Below are 8,625 nucleotides of genomic sequence, written 5' to 3' on the forward strand. Positions count from 1 at the left end.
AGGCATTCCCAGTGAATTATCTTGTCAGTTGGAAATTTTTTTTTTCTTTTTTAAATTGGTATACAAAATTGAATTCAATGTCTCACACATGCACCCCATTATTGAGTCACACCTTGGCCTATTTAAATATTATTTGAGAGACAGAGAAAGAGAGAGGTAAAAGAGTACAAAACATCACTCCACTATTCAAGGAATTTTGACTCTTTTCATCTTGATTACTCTCATGTGACGTCAGGAATAGAACCCAGGTCCTAATTCATGCAAGGCAAGTACTCTACCACTGAGTCACTTCCATGTCTTCTCGGGAGTTCTGATAAGAGAACTTTTATTCTTTGCTAATTGCAGTAAAGGAGAAAAAAAAAGTCATAAAAAAGCTAATGTGATATGACTACAAGTTGATCTTAAGGAAATACATTAACTGATTAAAAAGAACACTTTGTTGGCTGAATTTCAGTTCACTATGGCAATATTTGGCTTTCCTGTCATGATGAAGAGAAGTCTGGAGAATCCTTCCACTATAGTTACCCAAACTCTTTCTCTTACCTTTCTAAACAATCTTCCTCTAACAGTTATTTTCTCTCTTTTATACTGTTGGTGCCTGCATCTTTTCTGATTCCTTTTTATCAGCACATGATTACACCAAATTTTTTTCACAAAAAAAAAAGAAAGAAATCCTCAATATCCTCATTATCGGATTGTTAACCTCTCCTGTCTTTTGCTACTGTATTCCTTCAGAGTTTCTATCTTTGCTTCCTTGATTCTCTGTCATCTTTAGATCACCAAAAATTGACTTTTGTCTCCCAGAAATGCTTTGGAATAGTCCTTCACAAACTTACCCGTGATTAAAGGATGGTGCTTATCTTCTTTACTGGGTTACAGTACTGGCAAACGCTAGAAGAATTGGGTTACAGTACTAAAAACATTGGCCAAACTTGCTGGAATGTCTTTTCTGTGACAAGAGTCCTCTCCTACTTCTTTTCATCAATTATGAGCTGTCTATGCCAAGCTTTGTCTGTTTGGTTTTGACTGTGAGTTTGCTTTAGAGACCCCAGACCCGCCCATTCTGTAAGTGCTGGTCTTGGTGTTGCTCTCTTCCTCCTCAGACTGGTAAATGGGGTTTCCTGATGGAAATCAAAGACTGAGAGTCCCTGCCCTAGAAGAGAAATTGCCTAGCATTATTCCACAGGGAATGCCCACTAAGAAGGTAGCACAGAGGCACCACAAACAACAGACCAACCTCATCTGGGAACCATAATGAAACAATCAGCTGTCTTTGTGCAGCAGTGATTTCAAAGAGTTAGCATTGGAGACTTAAGAAACTTTTGCCATAAGGAAGCAGTTTTGAGCTTAAATATATGGAAAAATAGGGACCTCCCTGTCTTACAAAAGCTAACCCCAGGCTCTAAAGAGAAAGCTCCTGGAGAGAATCAAAACTACACAATGGAGGGTGGAGTAAAAGTTGTACAGAAATGCAAAACAGGATGAAAATGGGATGAAAGAAATAAAATGAGTGCTATTCAGGGGAGGGTCTGGAGACTTGGTAGATGATTCCACATTGACATAGAAAGGTAAAGGCCTTTTATTTCCTCCCTTAAATGGTAATGGCCACTATTTATTAACTAACACTTAGAAACTTCCAAGTAACAGTTTTTACTGACCAATACTCCTGTTTTCTCCTGAAATCTTTCTCTCCCTTCTTCCTCAGAAACCAAATCTATAAGTCTCAGCTAATTTCACAATGACTCATGAAAAGGATATTTTTCAGTCTTTTTGAGGTTCTGACCAGCTATGTGATTACACTGTGGGATGTACCTAGCAGTGGATGCATGAACTGTACTTACATTGAAACTATTTGCTCTTCAAAAGTTCTTTCTCATAATTAAGATGCTTTCAAATACAAAGTAGAAAGAATTATACAATAAATACCCACCACCTATATTTATAGATATGTTGCTCTATTTCATATATGGCTTAGCAATTATTCACCCATTCACATATCCATCTATTTTACTTTTATCTATTTCAAAGTCACTGGCATGAGTAAGCTTCATTACCGAAGTTTTGTGTTTTTTTTTTTTTTTACATGTTTCCAGTAACCTCAAAGGTAGTTATGGTCATTTCTGTTTTATAAATGAATAAGCAGAAGGTCAGAAATTCAACTAAGTTGTTTAGGTAGCAATGATAATAATTGGTTGATGCCCAATTTGAACTTAGGCCTATCATTCTTCAAAGTTCATGTTTCTCTCTCTCTCTTTTTTTTTGTGATAGATAAGAGAGGGGGAGCCAGAGGGAAAAAGGGAGAGAGACACCTGAAGCCCGTTTCACTGCTCATAAAGCTTTCCTTATGCAGGTGGGGCCAAGGGCTCAAACCCTGGTCCTTGTGCATGGTAACTTGTGCATTTTGCTTGTTGCTCCACAGCCTGGCTTCAGTGGTCATGTTTCTTTTTATTTTTGTTTTGATTTTTAATTTTTTAAAATTTTATTAGTGATTTGATAGTGATCAACAAGATTGTGGAATAAGAGGAGTACAATTCCACACAATTCCTACCACCAGAGTTCTGTATCCGTCCCTTCCATTGAAAGCTTACCTATTCTTTATCCCTCTGGAAGTATGAACCAAAGATCTTTATGGGGTGCAGAAGGTAGGTGCTCTGGCTTCTGTAATTTCTTCTCTGTTGGACATGGGTGTTGACAGATCGATGCATACCCCCAGCCTGTTTCTATTTTTCCCTAGTGTGCTAGGGCTCTGGGGAGGTTCTCAGACACACTGATGAGGTCATCTTCCCCAGGGAAGTCAGGTTGGCTTCATAATAGCATCTGGAAGTTGATGTCAATGTTCATGTTTCTAACATATAGGCATCCAATTCTGTCAACACCTTACTTACACTCCCTTCCCGAGGACACTTCAGAGTTTCTAAGACTTTGTGGCATATAAACCACCTTTAATTTTATTAGGACTTGTTTTTCTTATTCCCTGTAAAAAAATGAAAATTTAAATTGGCAGACTCAAAAATGCACATTTTCAACACCACTACTTTCTAAAATTCAACATTAACTTTTGTTTTTTTAAGTCCATGGCTTCTTTCATTGCACAGTCTGGTTCATCTGACTACTTTGGTGATATCATTGATAATGGCTCTGGAAGACTGTAGATGGTGCTGGCTGCTGATTTGAGAGTCTTGTGGATGTTCTTGCCTCCATTCAGAAGTTGGAGAAACAAGCGCATTATTTGTGCATCTACAGTGGTGGATATTCCAAGGCAGAGGTAAATAATGCTGTTGGCCATAAATTGGGGCTAGTAGCCAGGTACCAGGAAAGCAGAACTTTCTTGGGTCAAGAGTGCCTGAAGATATAAAAAGGATGTAAACTGTCATGAATTCATATAAGTTAGCTGGCATCCCCCAGCTTCTAGGAAGAAATCTTGGTGCATATTCTCTTCTGCCTGGTAGTGGTTGAAAGGCCAGGGAAGATTGGGGATAGCCTAAAATGTCTGCAGAGTAGTAGCAGTGGTCCATGTACACTCAGTGGCGGGACATGAATAACCTCCCATGGAAGAGCTCATGAAGGGGTACACCTTTGGAAGGAGATGGTCCTTTCCCAGTAATGGCTACTTTTTCTATTTCTAGCACATCCCTGGGAGATAGAATTTTGATGTTATTCTTCATGGGAGCTTCTCAGAATTCTGAATCCATTTTACTCCTGAGCATCATTCGTACAGCAGGCCTTCCTGAGAGTGGTATTGTAGGTGGGAGTACAGTGCAGGCAGCCAGAGGAGGGAGACATTCTCAGATCATCTCAGGGCTGGGAGCAGATGTGAGACATAATGGCTCAGAGGCCCTCTCAGTGGAAGCTTTTGTTGGGTTACATCTTTCCAGCATTTGTCTTTCAAATTGTTTTCAACAGAGTCATCTCATGCTGTACTCAGGAATTTCTTACTCAGGGTGATTTTTTCCCCCTTTCTCTGAAACCATAGCTCTTTATGCAGCATACTCTTTGATCCACTTATCATGAGTTGACTTTCCTTAAGCTGCAAGCTTGCTTTTAAATGAGTGCTCAGATATCTTGAATTCCTGTTTTATTTTTTCTAACCTCTGCTTATAAGTTTTTTGCTTCCTATGAACCACCTTCTCTTCAGCAGCTAGCTGACACTCTGAGCTCTATTTCTTTCAGTTTCAGTTCTAGTTGGCTCATTTTTTTCTTTGCAGGACCTCCCCACTGGTTTCACAGAGAACATTCATGGTTTGCATTTTCTTCTTCATATCTCTGAGGTCCTTTGCTGGTCCAGTCTTGGCAGACATGTGGGCATCATGATCACCTTTTTATCTTCATCATTTGGCCTTCTGGTCTGAATGTGGTGTCTCTGAGTTCACACTGTATACAGTTTAGATCCTTTTTAAGGACTAACATGGAAGTCTGTGGACAAGAAACATCTATTATCTCTTAGTTTTGATTTTTCATCTTCACATTTGGGTCTGCTTCTCCTACTTTTGCACTTGCTAAGTACATCTGACTCATGTACTCTTAGATTTAGATTTTCACTTACAGATTCAGTCTTGCACTGGTTCATTGGTGTATTGTCACCTTTGTGTGTGAGAGTTGCTTTTGTATTATTTTGATGTGATTTGACCACTGTGAGCAGACTGGTATGTATTCCAGTATTGAACATGTTCCTGCAACTTCTCTTTCTCCTTCTTCAGCCTCGCATTTTTTTTCATGATATCTATGGCACCCAGACTCCATCTTCTCTTAATTAACTTCACTTTTATTAAGAGCTATAAGAGCCTCCGATAATTCTGAGGTAGGCATTAGCTTTCTGTTTTTCTAGCATCTAATTCTGAGACTTAACAATCTCATCTCTGATATATTAATATATTAGGCAGCTTTTTGACTGTTTCACCTAGGATTTGATTTCTTTTGTCCAGTTTCTTATTTTTATCCTTAAATTGCATTTAAACAGCAGAAAGAATTATATTTTTTTCTGTCTTTTTTGTTTTGTTTTGTGCAAATTTTTCTTTGACCCTGCCCCCCCAGGGTACTTAGTGAAGGTGCCAAAGAGGGGAGGACACTCTTCTTGGGGAGGGGGATGCACACTGGGCACTTTCACTGTTACCTCCTTTTAGAGTAATTGGCTCAGGAGCAGTAGTCAAAAGAAAACTTTTCCTTTTGCTGCCCCTTAACTCTCTAGTCCTAGTCTACCAGATTTGTTCTCCCCTTCTATGACCTGAGCTAATTTCTTTGCTTTTACAAAGGCTAAAAATCTCTGATCATCTTGTGATAGATCCCCTCACATTCTCTTTGCTGAGTCTCTCCACGTTACACCTGAATACAAGTGTGTATATTGGCTGTTTCACAAAACAAATTTCCTTTATCTTAATATGATGGTACTGTAAAAGGTGAGTTCTGATTCTTCCTTAACTCTCCAATTAGGAGAGAGAAAATCTGATCCATTTTGGGAATACTTACCCTACATTCTATGATTCTGCCTTTGTTGTATTTGTTTTTAGTGTTTATGAGAGAGAGAAAGACTGACTAGAGTACCTTTCCACTCAGGAATTGAATTCCTTGGGATTGGATTGAATCCTAAACTATACATATGTAAGTCCTGCACTCTAACTGCTCACCCATTTCCATGACCATTTTTGTTAGCTTTTTTATATATTCTGATAGCAGAGCAAAGAGAGCACTGTAGGATGGGGCGATATCAAGAGAGAACACAAGCTGAAATGTATATTTCTATTAAGAATATTTACAAATATTCTTAAATAAGGTTCCTTTCACTCTAATCTGAAAGTGCTTTGAATTTAAGAAGGAACAATGTTTTTTTTTTTTCTTTCCTGAAAAGAAAATAATTAACCTGACTGTTAAACACTTTGGGGGGCTGCCTAGCGTCCTTTTCAAATGTGGAAATGCTCTGAAGTCGTTTATTTGAGCTTCATCAAGAATGATTACCCTCAACTACCTTACTATCACAACCTGGATTCTCCTGAAACAATTGTTTCTGTAACTTATTTGGTGAGCCAAGCTGTGGACATCAAATTCTTAAAAGTAAAGCTCAAATTCCAATCTAAAGATCTGAAAAGGCATTTTAAATGTGTTGGTGCAGACTGTTTTCCATTGGCCCAGCTGCCAGTCGTCACCCTTGGCACTGAACAACTTCACCTCACACAGTAAGGCACAGTCACTCCTTTGGATGCTAAAACAAGCAGAGACCAGAGATTGCTACATTATAATCTCCTGACTGCAACCAGAGTTCCATTTAACAAGCTGACAGAAGCAACAGGACCACGAAATAACAAGCAGATACACGGCATGGTATTTGTCAAAGATAAAGGGCTAAGCTTGTGTTTAATGCTTCTTGAAGTTTTTGGAAGACATTCAAATCATCTACCCCAAATAGTTTATGTTCCTTGAACTTCACCTTATAATTCCCTTACTCGAGTTGCCAGCCTGACACCTTAAGCTTCATTTGAGGGCAATCTTTTGAAAGTACCAGAAATGTGATGAGGGTCTGTGCTGATTTCATTGACATGTCTTATGTTTTCATCCATGTGCTTTTTTGAAACTCTTAAGGATCAGGCCAAATTCAATTCTTCTTTATTGTTATGCCTTCCTAAGGCAGAATTTACAAATTATACACAAATGTGTACACATGTTTGCAATAAAGCTTTCCACAAAAACACAGCTTCATTTATTTATGGTTATCAAGTAAGCAGAAATATTTTTAAAAAACATAATACTTTAATCTAATCATGTGTGCCTTATTGTCCATATTACATAAAATAGAAATTTTGAAAAATCAGTCCTATCTATTGCCACTTTATATTTGGTCTTCTAAGAGTATAAGATCTTATATTACATGTATATACAAATTAAATTTGAAAAGAAAAAAATATTTTCTGTTTTCTTCTGACTGTTTAAAAGCAGTCAATACAACAAGAAATATGGCACACATTAAGAAAATTAAGGTTTGTATAGGTCTGACATCATGGATGAGTTGGATACTTACGCTCATACAAATTGCTATTTAAAAATTTTTTTTTAATATTTATTTATTCCCTTTTATTGTCCTTGTTGTTTTATTGTTGTAGTTATTATTGTTGTTACTGATGTCGGCACTGTTAGATAGGACAGAGAGAAAGAGGAGTGCCAGGAACCAAAACCTTAGCTAAGTCTCTCACATAACCAGTGAGCGGACATTCCGATCATTGTGAGCGGACATTCCAATCATTGTAACTGCGATTACCATCTAGCTGTTTGGAAAGTTGCTCACCCACCTCCCTTCCCCCACTACCTTAGCAGAACTTCCTCATGGTGTGTGCTTAAAATGCGGCTGCAAAATAAAATTTTCAGAGCTTGATCAGACCTCATGACTTGCTCTCGTTCTTCGTGTTTCTTGTCCCCTCCATTCTCTCGCCCCCTACCCTAGGTTTCCGTCGATAACCCTGCAGGCCGGGACACCTGGTGCCAGACGTGGAACCTTTTTGAGTCCGGGGTCTGAGAGAACGTCGCTCCCCGATGGTCGACCAAGGAGCATAGGACCACCACTTCAGAGAAGGAATGAGTGAACGTTCGCATAGGATCGCCACTTTAGCCCAGAGTGAGTGAAGATCCGCGTGGTGATCGCCGCAGATTCACCCGTCTGTGAGATTGATCCGTTTTAAGGTAAGAAAAAGCGACGCAATTATGGGACAAGCATTGAGCAAGCATGACTTATTTCTTAGGGGCCTCAAAGAGTCCCTCAAGACACGAGGAACAAGGGTTAAGAAAAACGATCTCAAAAAGTTTTTCAATTTTGTGAATGATGTTTGTCCGTGGTTCCCCTTAGAAGGGACTATTGATGAAAAAAGATGGGCTAGAGTAGGAAACTGTTTAAGAGATTTTTATGAGACTTTTGGTCCAGAAAAGGTTCCAGTCCAGGCTTTTTCTTATTGGAATTTAGTAAATGATATACTCAAGGTCCATAAGCATTGTCCTAATGTACAGGGAGTTATGAGAGAGGGAGAAAAAGTCTTATAGCGACACTCCTGGCCACCTTCTGTTTGTGAGTCTGTCTCTATTCCCATGCCTGATTCAGGAGACCCCACCCCTGAGGCTCCTGCTAAGTCCCCTCCTGTTAAGATTTACCCCTCTTTGATGACCTTAAGACCCCCCGCCAAAGATGGGCCTAATGATAGTCTTTCTCCTGAAGAGGCCTTATCCCTTGATGAAGAGACGGCCAAATATCATAATCCTGACCAGCCACCCCCATACTTTTCTTTGTCCAGACCGCCTCACTATGCCACCACCCCTCCATTTTGTGCTCCGGTCCTCAACTTGGCCGACATCACTGATTATACAGGGATGCATTGGATTGACCTTCTCGTGGTGCATCCCGTGAGTACCCATTCATTGGGGAAACTGACGATCCTTCCTAGCTGACTGAATCCACATGGATCCCAGTCACTTTCAAAGCCAGCAACAAGCAGCTCCTGACAGCTTTCAATCTGATGCTGTTGACTGGCTACGGAAGAAGGGCAAGCGCTAGAAGAAGAAGAACTGATTATACCACCAAGGCTAAAACTCAACTAGCACAAAAAACAGCTTCCTTTAGAAAATTAGTAGAAGAAAAACGAGACCATTTACAAT

Source organism: Erinaceus europaeus, chromosome 1, assembly GCF_950295315.1.
Source record: "Erinaceus europaeus chromosome 1, mEriEur2.1, whole genome shotgun sequence".
Lineage (NCBI taxonomy): Eukaryota > Metazoa > Chordata > Mammalia > Eulipotyphla > Erinaceidae > Erinaceus > Erinaceus europaeus.